This window comes from Sparus aurata, chromosome 18 (genome assembly GCF_900880675.1).
Source record: "Sparus aurata chromosome 18, fSpaAur1.1, whole genome shotgun sequence".
Taxonomy (NCBI): domain Eukaryota; kingdom Metazoa; phylum Chordata; class Actinopteri; order Spariformes; family Sparidae; genus Sparus; species Sparus aurata.
In genome coordinates this window covers 14,270,947-14,287,487 of record NC_044204.1, presented here as the reverse complement: position 1 = coordinate 14,287,487, position 16,541 = coordinate 14,270,947, and positions in this window count along the sequence as shown.

Below are 16,541 nucleotides of genomic sequence, written 5' to 3'. Positions count from 1 at the left end.
ATGATAATGTTATGTTAATTACTCTATTTACAGTCATTTGAGACTGTTCAAAGAACCACAGACTTACTGGCACAATTGACAATTTAGGCAAAGTTTGAGAAAAAATGCCAAAATGGCTTCTTTCGGCCTCTGTTCTGATTTGTGTGTGTGTCCTCTGGGTGCCATAAGATCTTCGTATCAAAGCCTTTTCTGATCTGAGCTTTTTCTGTTTTCGCCATCCGGCTTGCTGGCATGGTCATCGCACACAATGCAGCCAAGACGCTCAATATTGGACCGACATTCACACAGGCGATCAACATCCATATTGTGTTGCTCCCACATGGGCAAGATGGCCGCCTCCTGTTTCTTGATTGGGTGAACAAACAGAGTATGGGATCACAGTGCCGCTCACTGTCTCTTCCAACTCTGCCTCAACTGTTGGATCCCGTCACTGTCATCTTCAAGTGTCCGTATTCATAAACATTCAGCCAGTTGGTTTTCCGGCTGCCAATTACTGCCATTCCGCATAACTGTTGCTTTGGACACATGTTAAAAGTCTCATGGATGTGCAGAAAACCTGAGTTTCTGACCTCACTGTGAACAAAAACACAGATTTTCAATAAACAGAGATTTATGCACTCACCTCTCCTGGTATCCAGCCATGCAGATAGATTTGGTTTTATTTTCCCAGGCTGTTTCTCTAAGACTTCTGCTGCTGCAATCATTGCAATCGAGGTACGTAGTATTCATTTTGAGAAGCTTTTAAGCTTTGAAAGATTACACAGAATGGGACAGCATGAACGGCTTTTTGATTTACTATAACTTGGGCAAGTAAAAAGAATTTACCTGCTTAGGTACCAGTGGTAAATGATAAAATAATGGAAATCTTGTACGTTGGATAAAACCCTCCCAGTTTACAGTTCTACAAACTATGGCTATGTTGAAACTTTGCATTTCTTTAGTTTCAATTTTCTAACTTGTGTTTTGACATCACTGTGCTTGTGGTCTGGTTAGGCTTCAGCACAATTACCATTTGGTTAAGGTAAGGAAAACATCAATTTTACCATCAACACGTGTTTTAGTAACCACAAACACGGCAAGAGCTGTCTCGACATCCCTTCAGAGCTAGCTGGTTTTCATCACTACAAACACGACTGGAAATTATCTGAGGATTTCCCCAAAAATGTAGTATCACATTTACAGATGTTGGAATGCTATGGTCCCTTATCGAAAGCTTTAAGTGGATTCATATTGTCAAATGTTGAGACGTAGTATTGAATTGTGGTCACTGACTTTGAAGCCTTTTCACATTGCCTTTAAACCCCGACTGTCCCCTCCAACTCCTGATATGACAGTCATGTGAACGTTACATAGGTTCATGTTCTACACGTTTTGTAGAAATGTCAACATGGTGTGGTACATACAAATGTGAATGCATCAGTGGTTTGCAGCAACATTAATTGTCAACCCTTGAATCACATCTTGGTGATAGGGTTGTGTATACAAATTAAAGGCTGAGGTGTTGCTCACAAACCTGGCCAGTATTAAACTAGTCAGTTTAAAATGTTCATTAACCTAACAGCCAACCAGTCACTTGACCTGCTGGAAAGGCATGTCATTCACATATTCACCAACTGAATAATGATCTACTGCCCTCGGGGGGGGGGGCGCTGCACTCTGACTGACAAATGCATCCACCCAACTATTCATCTTCCTCCCAGCCACTTACCAAAGACCAAATGGACTGACAGTCAAAGTACTGACTAGTGTGCTACAGATAAACAAGAGCTCCAGCAATCTCTGATCCCCTTGTTTGTGTGTGTGTGTGCATGTGTGTGAGTGAGTGTGTGCGATCCCCACGTTTGGTATCATTTGACAGACAGCCAATGATCCTAGAGAGAGGGGGCCAGAGAACATGTGGATGCAGAGATAACAGTCGCTGAGATACTGCAAAGAGGCAAGAACTTCTATTGGAATTACAAGAGTCGCATGCGTGTTTATGGACACAACCCTGGTTGTGTGTTATGTGTGTGGTACACATGGGGGTGTGAGGACAGCAATTACAGCTAAAGCTAAGAGTGAAATGTACAGACCACAGATCTCTCTCTGACAGTGTTCTGTTCACATGGGAAATTACAGGGCACCATATCTCAGTGCTCAGAACTGCGGACGAGTCGGGTTGTTCTCCCCATCCAGAGAAATAAACAGTCACAACATCTGAGGTTGATACTGTGGAGTCTGTTGATAGATATGGAAATTCTGAGATCAGAAGCATGTTACAAAAGTAACATGTGACACAAATACAACAGCAGATCGTCTCTTTGCACAACAAAACTAATCAGGAACCATTGAAAGAGCGGCATAGCATGTGCTGGGACTCTATTTATATACATTTTCTGTTAACAAGTCAGCATCATTGTTGTCAACATCATACTGTGAATGCCTCTTATTCAAAAAGCTTTCAATTATGACTGCAACTGCAGAAATTTCAGTTATTTCTAGTTCCAAATACAACATGAGTGTTAGAAATCCCTTAACATCACTTTAGTGCAGTAGAACACAGAGCAAGAAAAGGTAGAATCTGGGGGTGACTTAATAGGTCATACCTATTTCCCACCAAAGACTGGAGCTTGATTAATATATATACATATATATATATATATATATATATATATATATATATATATATATATATATATATATACATATATATATATATATATATATATCAATCATACGTCTTGAAAGTATGTAAAGTAAGTCAACATATGTAAAAGATGTAACTTACGTTTCATGAGTTACAAGACTAAATGTAGTTATTTTAACCCTAATTATGATATTTTCCTAAATCTAACCAAGTAGTTTTGGAGCCTAAACCTTACCGACAACAAACATTTGACAACATCATTAACAGTGAAAAAGTAATAACATGTCAAACTGGACGTTGCATGCTATGAATTATTGCTAACTTGATCAAGGACCGCTTCACGTCCAAAATAACATTAGAAGTGTAGGTACAGTGCCATAGTTTGAAGCTTAGGGCCACTGACGAAAATGCTATATCTGACGAGCTGGGAGTGAGAATTTGTTGGTCTTGAAAGACTTGAAACTTGAAAGAAAAAAAAAAAAAAAAAAAAAAAGAAAAAAAAAAATATATATATATATTTATATATATATATATATATATATATATATATATATATATATATATATATATATATATATATATACATATATAGGGCCACTGACGAAAATGCTATATGTATATAGTACATATACATATATACATGTAAACATACTTCAACCAGTATGTATACATACATACATACTACTCTTGGTAATAATGATGGCAAAAACTGAAAAAATAAAGTCCTTAGTGAAAATGTCCTGTATTATCTTTTAAAACCGTTTTTTTTCTTTTAAAGCAAAGAAACAGGATCCTTTTATCAATCACTTTTTCGAGAAACCAAACACTTAGCTACTCTCTTATCAGCTTTTGTATTTCAGCGTGGTTGTGAGACTAAACAACACTTTACCTTGTCCTCAAAAGACGGCGGGGTCCATGGCCCGAGAGTGCTCGTTTTCATCCATCTCATTCAGAGCATGTTTTAGAGCCATTGTGGATAATCACACCGTTGCTTCTTCATTCATTGATGCATCTGCACTGTCTCACTAATGTTTTGGCCTGTGTGTGACATGATGAGTAGATATGTGTGTGTGTGGGCTTCCCTGGTGCAGGTGAATTAAACCCTGCTGTCCTGACAGTTCAGTTAGTTAACACGAGCTGTCCTGTAACTTTAATTAAACAATGCAGACTTGTGGTGTAAGAGGGCCATTTCCTCCTTCTTTTCTAATGCCACTTCTTGGCCGTGACTGTGTTTCCAGAGGCCAGTAATTTCAGAGTCTCACTGGGTTACACTCGAGATAAAAAATACTTAGACCTCACTAAACTCATTACCTTATCTTTGCTCTTGGTTTTTTATACTGCTCTACATTTTAACACTCACAATTTGCTGTATTTTTATGTGCGTTTTGGTTATTCTTATATGGACTGCATTGTGTCAGATTTCCAGATTGCCAGCATTGATGGACAGCAAATTTTTGACTGTTGTTTTTGTCTCTCTCTGTTGAATTAAACCAGGTTATAAAGATTTAACAGGGAGGGTGAGCTGAGGGTGTTGTGATTTATTATAAATATCTGCCGGCTGACACTCTCTGAAAGATTCACAGCCATAACTTTCTCCTGGTATTTACTTGTATGTGTGCTTGTGTGTGTGTGTGTGTGTGTGTGTGTGAGTGACTGTGTGTGTCTATTTGCATACATTAGTGTCCAGGGGTGTAGCCTAGTTTTATACCTGTCAAAATATGTGTGGGTGTGTGTGCAATAAACATCTGAACATGAACTGGGTTATCATCTATGATTTGTGTAACCTTCTCAGGTGTATATACAGGACACGTGTGCATGTAGGACAGGTGGGTAAATAATGTGTGTGTGTGCCTGTGTGTGTGTGAAAGTGACTGGAATGTGTAATTATGTGGGAGGACATGGAAAAAACATCTGCAGAGAAGGTGTTTATAATATGATAATGTGGTCCATGTGATGGGATGAAGGGATGATACAGTAAAGGACTGACAGAGGCCTCCTGAATGAAAGTCCTGAGCTTGCTTACCCCCACCGTCCATCCTCGACCTCCTCCCTAGACAGAGTTTTCACTTTTCATACAGTGTCTCCTCACTTCCTCCTTTGCAGCTTTAATTATTACTACAGCCACTAGAGGGTCGCCACCCAACAACAAAAGGTAATATGGGTTGTATTCAGCTGCTTTCATCTTTGACTTATATTGTCTATTTTCTGATGAGGAAAGGCTCATGTAATGTAATGACCCCGGATCACAAATGGAGAAGTCTTTCACAGAGAGGTCAGAGGTGAGGGTCGAGCAAGAGCCTAAACCAACTATAATATGTTACATTACCTTGCTCAAGTGCAATGTATACGTATGCAGGGTATACATAGCAGCTTGAGTTCCTGTCCTCTTAAAGCAACTTAATGTAGAAATTGCAATTCTGTGCGATTTGGCGCCCCCCACAGTTCCTGAGTGCAACACCACTGTGGTGAATACACAACCAAGAGCTTTAACAACTTATCGGACGTAACGTAGGTGCTAACTACAAACAAAACTCATTGGGTCATGAAAATTGTATGTCTTGTATCTTGAACATGTCTGTAACGCTGTGATCTTCCCCTCTCACTGAAGTGACATAGTGCAGAAACAAGTGATGGGGGGGTGGAGTGGCAGAGACAGAGACACCACTCACCCTGTTACAAGACACTGTACCTTCCAACGTGATTTTGAAGCTGTTATTTTAAGATGAAAAAGTTACATAATGCTGCTTTAAGGCCACCCTGTCACCCCACACAGCAGGCCCGGGCTGCTCTAACGTGGCTACCACTCCCAGCCAGGATAAACACAGGATGGGGCAGTGCCGCCACTGTTACATGCTCAAGAGGGAGCCTTCAGCTGCAGAGAGGGAGTGATGCTGAGTGTAAGAGAGGCTTAAACTCATTGTCTCACTCACATTGAAGATACAGGGGTTAGGACTGAGTGGACCGTGTCCAATTCACACTCTGATGGACTATAGCGGCAGAATTTCAATTTTGTCCAATTCCCCTTTCAGCCCCACCCTCTTCTTACGGTATTTCCACATTCTTCTTTTCTTTTTCTAACTCAGCAATTTCCTTTCCACAATTCTCTGTCCATCTTCCCCTCCCTCCCTTCTTCGGCTCTTTGTGTTTAAATTTCAGAATATTCCAGGGAGCAGGATTGAGCTGGCATGAAATGGGATTAGCAAAAGAGACAATTTTCACGACAGAATCGGTCCCTCTCTCCGCCGCTCACTTCTGTCAAAGCCAACATTTCTCCCCAGAAAAAAAATGTGTTCATGTTCTGTTCCGCTGCGTCTTTTTCTTTCTCGTTGCTTCATTTCTTAGACAGCCATACTATATCTTACTGTAATGACCGGCTGCCTGCGTGTCTCCTTTGACTTTCAGCATGAAAAAACACAGGTTTGACCACCAGGATTGTATACATTACTGTGTCAGGTTCACCATGCTGATGACCTGTATCTGTGCAAGTCCTCCTCCCCTCTCTCCTATCTCTAACCTTTTATCCTCGCCTCCGGTCTGATCTCGTCTTTCTACTCCTCCAGCTCATTAACAACCCTATCAATTAGCAAGTATTACCTCTGAATGATTTCTAATGCTAAGTGGAAGATAAAAACCTGATTGCAGAATCAACAAGGATTAATGAAGTAGTAGATGGCAGAGCACTACAGTATGACACAGGACTATAGCATTGGCATATTTCATGTGTCACAGTTATTATCCTGCCACTGGAGCAGGCAGTCATGTTTCCGACCTTACATTGTGATCATCTATAATCAACTGTAATTTTTTAAGAGAGTCGCAAAAATGGCAATACGACACAAAAACGCTGCCAAATGTAGCTAGTGCATTTCCCAGTGACTTGTGCATCATTAAATATTCTGATAACCTCTCGTAGAGATGGCAGTAAGCAGCTCCATTATATTCAAAACAACAGTGTAATTAGGTCAAATTTAATAGTGCTATTACTCAGAAAATAAATGAAAAGCTTTTTATTCTTCCTGTAAAAAAAAACAAAAGAAAAAACAAAACTACATTGTTTTGGCGGTTGTCCCTCACTGTGATTGTTAGCCCGAACCAATTATTTTTAGGTTTACCCTCCACTAACCTCTGCCACATTTGTTTGCTCTTAGTTTTATCCTCTCATTTTCTAGGTAAGACTTACTGCGGCTCATTTCAACCAAAGTTTAATCCACCAATTATGCCAGTTTGAAAAATAGGCTTTTGCCTGGGGCTGTAGATTGGAAAGAGAAATATGTGGTGTCCTACAGAGTGGCTGGCAGGGTCTCCACTCACTGAAAGACTGGAATGAAAAAAAACAAACCCTGCTACGAGGCCACATCAATACACCACATATAATGAAAAAGATCCCAAGTAATTATTGTGTCCTCACAATGGTGTTTCTTATTTATTTATATTCTGTCCCGTGATAACAACATTTGGAAGGGAGAAATGGATAATATTCATAATCTCGACCTGTTAAGGCCTTAAATTGGCACATCTATTTAAAGCTTGAGGTCTGTGGTGAGGAATTTTAATTTTACATTTTGTTCCTGACCCTGAAAAAAATCTTGGAATGACTTCAACCAGTGGGCAGATTATATTAACATAAAACATTGCTTTGCTTTGCTTTGCTTTCTTTGTGTGTATGTTGTAGGTAATAACTGATATTTGGTGTGAATACCCATTTAATCTCTTTCAGCCTAACATTTTGCTCATGTTCAACTATTACTGTTTTTTTTTTTGTTTTTTTATATATTTTGGACTGATACCAATCACTAGCAAGTGACGTAAGCCTATCTGTCTCATCACTGTCATTTTCAGATGACTTAGAAGATGTGAATTGTTTTAACTGAACATGTGTGTCAGTTGATTGTGTCCATAATTGTTTCTTACTTTCATGATTGTTGCTCGGGAGACGATTTCCCCACTTGCTGTTTCTCCAACTGGCTCAAACAGCCATCATAATGGACCAAATTGTTATTTTTTTGCATTTTGTATTTGCCATCTAAATGTGCCACCATCACTGCAGTGCACTTCATATTGACTTGGTGGGTAGTTGAACTGTCAACTTTAGCACTGGCAATGCTAATGTTTTTCAGATTTTACATAAGACATGAGTTGCACCAGTGGAGCCCATGCCCTGCATGTTTTAGATCAGGGGAGCCAACACTCAAATTTAATGTACAAAGCGGGCAAAAAGAAATCACCTTTTGTACTGTATTGTTATCATGCAAAAAAGGTACGAGGATCCAAAGTTCCCACAACTTACAGACTTCCTGCAGTGTCACCCTGCTGCTCAGGGATGCAGATGAATGAATGAATGAATGAATAATATTCCCTAAATAAATTAAATTACATAAACAGATATATATATATATATATATATATATATATATATATATATATATATTTGATTTGATTTCTCTCTCTCTCTCTCTATACATACATATACATATATATATATATATATATATATATATATATATATGGGCTAAGGTTTGTTAAAAGGCTTGATGACAAGCATTTGAATCAGGTGTAGGTTAGGATAGTATGAAAAGGTTTGGGAAACATGTAAAAGATGCAGGGCAGGGTGGCCTGGAGGACCAGGATGGAAAACCACCGAGTGACAACAAGTGCCCGAATAGACAATGCACAAATTGAGACAATTTCAAGTTATAAAATACAGAGTAATAAACAAATTTCACTGTAATATCTAGGTTGAATCATTACAGTCTAGTTGTGTGGGTAAAATAATTAGCGATGTCACCAAACGTGCTTCATATCAGATACAGCCCTCTTAAAAAGTGAGTAGGAGTAAATAAGTACGTAAAGGCCTGCTACTACTGCTGATCTTAAGTGTCCTCTAATGTTTGGCTGGTTACCAAATGATCAGAACAACAAATTGCCGTAAAGCACGCAGCACTCTAAAACAAAGCAGTGTGGTCACTGATTGTTATGGTGAAACGCAGACGGCAGCTCTGCAGATGCTTCAGAACCTGAGCGTTAAACTGTTACTGTGAAATACACCACACAAAGATGTTCCTTCCACATTTAATTAGATTTTAGATAGCACTTCAAAATTCACGGAAACATTTCTTTACCAGGACGCGCTGGTTTTTACAGCACTACTTTGTCTCTGAGAGTTGAAGCGCTGTTGGGTGCGTTGATGTATGGGGCCCCAAGGAAGCTCTGCTGGAGTTCATTACTATGACTTATACTGTGAAAAGACCTGTTTTCTGCTCTAATGGACATTCCACTTGAATTACACTGGCATGCTGCTCCACAGTAAATACTCCCTAATACCTGAGCTAGTCAGTGTGTAAGCGTGTGTGTGTGTGTGTTTGTTTGTTTTTTTGCCAGGAAGAGGTTCTGCAGCGTCCGTACTAAATTCAGGCTGACAGGTCCATGTGCAGCTGCACTAAATATACGTTTACGTCATGACAGATAGGCTTTTGCATTGATGTAGCTGTTGTCACACGTGAGAGCTTTTGGTCTGAACGTGTGTCCAACAGTAAATTCTGCTCCCCATATAATGAAGCCTCGCTCATACGGCGCTTGAGTGAGCGCCACACATAAATGCAGTGTGAAGATTCAGTGATTCAAAAGGATTTCCATTTAAACTAATCAAGTTAATTAAACATACCAATGATGGCACCAATAAAGCCACCAATAAAACAGGCAATTGTGTGTCACTTAAAACAAATAATAAAGAAACTTTTATTTTGATAAGTCATTACTTTCTCTAAATCAATTCTGTTGCCAATTTAACCATTATGTCACTGATTTACTACATATTTGTTCAGAAGTAAGCATCTGGTTTAGCAATGTTAGCGAATGTAATGGCATGTGGATATAAATACGGTATTTATGATACGATGAGTACAACAATCAACCAATCGATCAAATCTAAGGGTTAGCTATTCATCAGTTGGGTAGGACTGAGTACCTCTTCACTTGAAACAAACCACCAATAAAACAGACAATTGTGTGTTACTTAAAACAAATAATAAAAAAAACTTTTATTTTGATAATTTTTTCCCCAATTGCTCCGGTCAAAGATCAACTCTTCAGTCCAGCCAAGCACATCATTGTGGATAAGTCATTTCTTTCTCTAAATCATTTCTGCTGCCAATTTAACTATTATGTCACTGATTTACTACATATTTGTTAAGTAGTAAGCATCTGGTTTAGCAATGTTAGCGAATGTAATGGCATGTGGATATATATACAGTATTTACGATGAGTACGAAAATCAACCAATCAATCAAATCTAAGGGATAGGTTTTCATCAGTTAGGTAGGATTCAGTTCTTCCTCACTTGAAACATAACAAATAAAAAAGAAACAGTAGCTAATATGTGTACAATGTGGACATTATATTGATATGTTACAATCAATCAGTTAAAGCTATAGTCTGTAACCTTTTTTGGTTATATTTGCTTAAATTGTCATTATGATATGACAGTAGAATATGATACAGGTCTGCGGCTGTGGCTCAACCCAGTGGCTGTAATTTGATTTCCAAGAATCTACCGCTCCCAGGTCAATACAGCCAATCAGAACCAAGGGGAGTGTCTGAGAAGTGTCAGTCATTCTCGTGCATACACTGCTGGCAGCCCCCCTCCCTCGCGCAGTGTGTACTGGGCACTGCCCCTCCCCCGCGCAGACACAGTGCCTGCTCTTACCTGGTCAGATACGTTCATGCCAAATTATAAACAGACAACAACAGAGCTGAAACATGCCCCACCATTGACAATTTCAAAGAGAAGAAATAATAAGACTGATGAAGAAATGCAGTGTAAAACAAAGAATTGGACCGAGCTAGAGAGAAAACGAGGATAAAAATCGGAGCGTCATTTCAGAGATGGAGGGAGCTGCGGGATTTGTAAGGACTCAAGAGCGAAGCAGAGTTAGCTGCTATTCTGCTGGACAAGTAAGGACCCCTGCTTGATATGTTTCATTCTATGTTTTAACCACAAGGCTATGGTGGTGGCGGTTACAGTAATACTCGCATTAGCACATATTGCCGTACGGTGTTGTTTGCTTGTATGCTAACACTGGTGTTTAGCTTTGTGTTTATGGCTACTGGTTAGCAAAAGTGTCTTTCAAGTGACCGGGCAGTTAAAATAACATTGGTTCGTGTTCAGTTCGCTCTGAAGTGGTTAAATTGGTTTAGTGAAATAATGTTACTCATGCTTCAGAAAGGCAGCATGGTGATGGTGATTACCTGAATGATTAGCTGTTAACTTCGTCTACAGTGATGTGAGGAATATTGTTTGTTAGTCGGGATATCTACAGTGATCTGCATGAGGCACTAGTCATTGTAAATTAGTTGTATTGGTCAGAAAGAGAATAATCAGGGCTTATGATGTTGATGTTATTTTGAATGCGCTGTCTTGGTTACTGATCTGACGTCCTCTGTTACCGTGGTTACAAGCCTGCTCCTGCACAGCAGGCTCCTCTGTGGGAGGGGCTTTGAAGGCAGGGCTGCAGTGGAGCAGAGAGGAAGAAGGAGGGACCTAGAAGCTGTATCATTCAAATATTCTGGCTAGTCCACTTCTTTCTCAAAACTCCAGACTGCAGCTTTAAGTAACCAATTCTGTTGTTTCAAAGCTTAGGTGGATACCTAGAAATGGTAACCATATCAGAAAATGGCATGTGGTATGCAAGGGAAAGGAGCTGCAAAAGAAGGAATCCAGGAGAAGTAGAAGAGTTAAAAGTCTGAATAGAGAGTCAAAGTCACACCCGTTTTTCCTCATGGGACCTTATTTCTGTGAAATTATGTATGGTAGTGAACGGAGAGAGACAAATCATTTTTTGATCTTGTTTGAATTGTGCCTTATAGTGCATGTACATGATAAAGTCAAGAAAGTCACGTCCAGTTTAACAGAAAATCAATTACATGTTCTGTGAAAATAATTAATTATAAAGACTTCACAGCCAACAGTCGGGTCCGTGGCATTGTTTTAACTTAAACATTGTAGAAATGCTCCTGTATATTAGCAGCTCAAATCACTAGCCATTTTTAGACAGGGCAGCAAGCCGCAAATTTGCCCGTCCTTTTGGCGGCTAGGTCCACGGTTTTAGACAGAAGGCGCCAAATCGGGGGTCCGATTTGGTTTGCCGATTTGCCACCTCGGAGGGTACACTTATTTCCACCTCGCTTGCTATCTAAATCCGAGGTGTCAATGTGTCGGCCCCTGCATAAGGTGGTCGGAGGTGTCGATGACATGCACTGTATTAAAACCTATGAAATTTGGGGATTTAGGTAGGGCCAGGGCTCGACAGTGCGAGCACCTCGTCGCAAATGCTAGTAAAAAATAGTTCAATGCGAATTGTGAAATGCAATTTGTAGCACGTGTGCGACTACTGAATTGTACCGTTCAATAAATGTTTAATGATGTGTTGCTGACGTTTGGAGGTTGTGGCCGGTTGTGCGCTTGAATGCAGCCTCAGCTGAAAAAAAAAAAAAAAAAAAACGTTATTTACACGTAGTGAGAGCGTGCTTGCCAACGTGCTGCGGAAGGCGGTTAAAGGCAGAGGGAGTATCTGTGGTAACGATGTGAAGCCAAACAGACGAAAACAAAACGTATTAACTATGAAGCGCATTAGCGATTATTTTAAAAGGGCGACAGAGCCAGAAGCTGTGGACCCAGGCACCGAGGCCGAAATGGTGGACGAGGACGAGGAAGAATTAGAGTTAGATGAAGAAGCTAACGTGACTGAAGAAACTGGAGGAGCAGGTGATAACGCTACCATTCTCAGTCGTAAAAAGTACAGGTTTAATGCTGACTGGCAGAAAACATTCCCGTGGCTCCTTTACGAAAACAAATTAATGTATTGTAAGTACTGCAAAGCACAGAAGCAAGCAGCTGGAAAGTCTGTTTTTGTCACAGGCAACGCGAACTTCAAACGAGATAATTTAGTGAAACACAGTAAATTGCATAGGCATAAAATTCAAGCACATTCTGTGAACCCTGCCTGTTGTATGAATCTTCTATGTTATAGCACAGGCCAAATAAGGTCAGACTTAAGACTTTTTGGAGAATTTTACTTGCTGTTTTGATACTGTCTCAGTTGCACTGTGCACATTTGCACCAATAAATAACTGACAATACATGAGTTGTTACAGTATTATTCTCTCTGCACTCTTTAGAGAATATAACTAAAACTTAAAAAGCTGTGAATTCATTTGTTTTGCTTATAAATACCTCCTCGTTGACCTCATATCACTTTATTAAAGAAAAACACATTATTTGGCAACTTATCATCATGCCCCTAAAATTATTTGTGTGCTACTAGATTTTTCAACTTAGGAGCACAAGTGCTACTTGGGAAAATGTCAAGCCCTGGGTAGGGCTCAGCCAAGAAGTATAGCAGCAATAACCACAGTGATTTGCCAGTGTTGTAAACCATATATGGGTATGTATGTAAGTGTTTTGGTTTTAATGTCAGCATTCAGAATATCTTTTAGCATTTTAATTCTGCATCTCCATAGCTGTGTGAGCATTTTAAGTTCATTTACTCTATCAATTTTAATTTGCTCAATTATTTAAAAAAAAAAAAAGGTGCACAAAGGTGTTGCGCAAGGGTCTGCTCTGGGCCCCAGTTCATTTATTTAAAAGATCTAATTATATTCCAATTTTTATGCAGATTATGCCCAATAATACATACCAGGAACAGCCATTGACCAACCTAAAGGCACATGAAGCGTTATTGGAAATGAAAACAGGTCAGGCCCATGTATTGGGATTCTTTATGGTAATCTGGGAGCAGGATAACACCAATAAACAGAAAGCAGGACGCCACTGGAAACAGATATAAAAAGAAATTCATAAAAGATCTCCAGATTTATTTTAATGAAAGGTTTCGTTTTCGCAGGTTTCTGCATTCACATTTAATAGGAAAATAAAATACGTTAAAAATAAGAAGGAATGACGATAGTGTCTTAAGTGCAAATATAGTAAAGTGCCTCACCGCACTCAACCTCTCATGTCTTTTATCAGTAGCCAACACACACACACACACACACACACAGAAAATGTGCCCTCTGAGAACCAGCAGTAATTTAAAGTTGTTAAGATACTGATCTGTCTCAGGACGGCAAGACAGCAGGATGCAAAACACAGTCTGACCCTTAAATCTGTGTGCCGGTTTGTGTCTATGTATGTGTGTTTGTGTGTTCTATATCTCTCTGTGTGTGGGTCTGTGTGTACTCTGTATATATCTGTGTGAGGAGAGATAGTATATGAAATGGAAAAAGGAAGACAGATAATGTTTTGTTGGGCATTCGTTTGTTTGTGTGTGTGCGTGTGTGTGTGTGTGTGTGTCCATTAGTGTGTGTTCAGTGGTGTGTGTGTGTGTTTAGGCTATTAACATGACAGTCAGTGTGTGACAGAGATGGATGTGGTGGGCTTTCTGCCATAGAATCACAGTTAGGGGGCGAGAGGGGGAGTCAGGTGTGTTTTATTGCAGAGTTTGTAGGAGTATAGAATAAATACATTAGTTTACGTGTCCTTGGTAGCCTGATCGATTTTTACCTTTTTCACAAGGGCATCTTCTGCTAGTTATGACAGTGAAGAGCAATGCGGCAACAATCCATAAACTACATAATTCAACATTCTAAGCTTCAGACTACATTTTCTGGTAAATCCAAATTCTGATCACTGAAAAAATACATGTGCATTCCGTCAGTGACTTGGATATTCATCCATCTAACCTTGAGCCTGCTTTTCTGCATTACCTTTCTGTTAATGTTTGTCATGCTTGTTATTACCATATATATCTAAAAATGAATGTTATGAGGACAGGTGAAACCCATCACTGCCAGTGTTGAATGTTGAAGTAGAAATGTCAGAATAAAAAAAACTACATTATGGTAATTTTTTTGGCAACCATTTGCATGGCATATGAAAATGTGTATATACTACTCACAGTTTTTTTTCAGTCGCTAACAAGCGTTTGTCCAACCAGTTGTCACATTTTCAAAACTCTAAACACAATTAGCACAGCATCGGTCTTTTGTGGCCATACCATTCACACATTTCATGTCGTTTTCACACAATATGCAGTCAGTGAACACATTTCCACAATGCTTACATTTTCTTAACAGACAAGCTATACCTCCCAACAAAATTATGGATTGTTTTTGTATTATTTACAAATGTTAACACACAACGTCCCACAATAGCAAAAACAATATTCCAAACCTTAGGTGCAGTATAAAAACCTCTGCTTCTGCAATGATATCAGTTCAAAAACAATATATCTCAGCTGATAATAAACAAACAATTGAATAATTGACACACAGCTGATTTATGTTGGGTAAATTGGGCCAACCACAGCTGATTCCAGTCTGGCTTAGACTCAGTGGCAGGGGTTAAAAGGAAGACTTTGAGGAGTGATGTTTTTGGAAACAGAAAAAGACAAACACTGTAATGTCTGGACAAGGAAGAGTAAGAGCAAGGGGCCCAGGGAGAAGAGCAGGCCCAGTGAGAGGTGCAGGAGCAGTGAGAGGTGCAGTGAGAGGAGCAGGGCCAGGGAGAAGAGCAGGCCCAGTGAGAGGGCAAGGTAGAGGTGTAAGAATGCGTGGTGGTGGCATTCCAAGGGCTGCAAGAAAAGTAGTCAGTGATGAAATTCGTGCCACTATCATTGACCATGTTATCAACCACGGTCTTTCACTAAGAGAGGCTGGTGAGAGAGTGCAGCCCAATTTGAGGCGGTCAGCGGTTGCCTCCATTATACGCATCTTTCAACAAACCAACAGGTAAGTATTGCATTGTACATGGATTGTTTCTATTCTCACTTGACATGTCAATAAGGCCATACAGTAATGCATATGTTGATTTTTTTGTCCCTCTAAAGAATGTCTTCCTCCCTCTGGGGGAAGAGGAAAGCTCCTCAATAATGATCAAGAGCTTGCCATTGTAGAAATGGTTGTTGCAAATAATGCAGTAAAACTGCATGAAATTCAATCAGAATTGTGGAGGACCATGAGATATTTGACAATATCGATAGCATCAGCCTCACAACCATTACGCGGACATTGTCCAAACACAGGGTGCGGATGAAGCAGCTCTACACTGTTCCCTCTGAGAGGAACAGTGAGAGAGTCAAGGAGCTACGACGACAATATATCCAGGTATAGTACTGTATATTCAATTCAATGTCCAGTTCTATAAGCTTTGCACTCTGCAAGTAGGTAACCTACACAGTAATAGGTTACAGTACAGTATGGTATACAGTAATGAAATTTACATAAACTTTGTTTCAGAGAGTTATGGAATTGGAGGCCAACCAGGCCCCTCATGTATTCATATACATAGATGAGGCAGGATTCAATCTGGCCAAAAGGCGTCGACGTGGACGAAATGTAATTGGAAAAAGGGCCACAGTTGATGTGCCAGGACAGAGAGGGGCAAACATTACCATGTGTGCAGCAGTTGCAAATGCAGGATTACTCCTTCACAGATGTCAGGTTGGACCCTACAATACCGAGCGCCTCCTTGCCTTTCTCAGTGATCTCCACCAGCGCCTGGTTCCAGAGCAGGATCAGGAGGGTGAAAACATGAGGACCTTTGTAATCATCTGGGACAATGTGGCTTTCCATCATTCCCAAGCAATAACAACATGGTTTGAAGTCCACCCAAGACTGGTACGTCTCTTCCTTCCACCCTATTCACCTTTCCTCAACCCCATAGAAGAGTTCTTTTCTGCATGGAGGTGGAAGGTTTATGACCATCAGTCACATGACCAGATGTCCCTCCTTGAAGCCATGGATACTGGCTGCAGGGACATCACAGTTGATGATTGCCAAGGGCGGATCCGACATACCAAGCGGTTTTATCCCAGGTGCATCGCCTTGGATAATATCAGATGCGATGTTGTTGAAAACATGT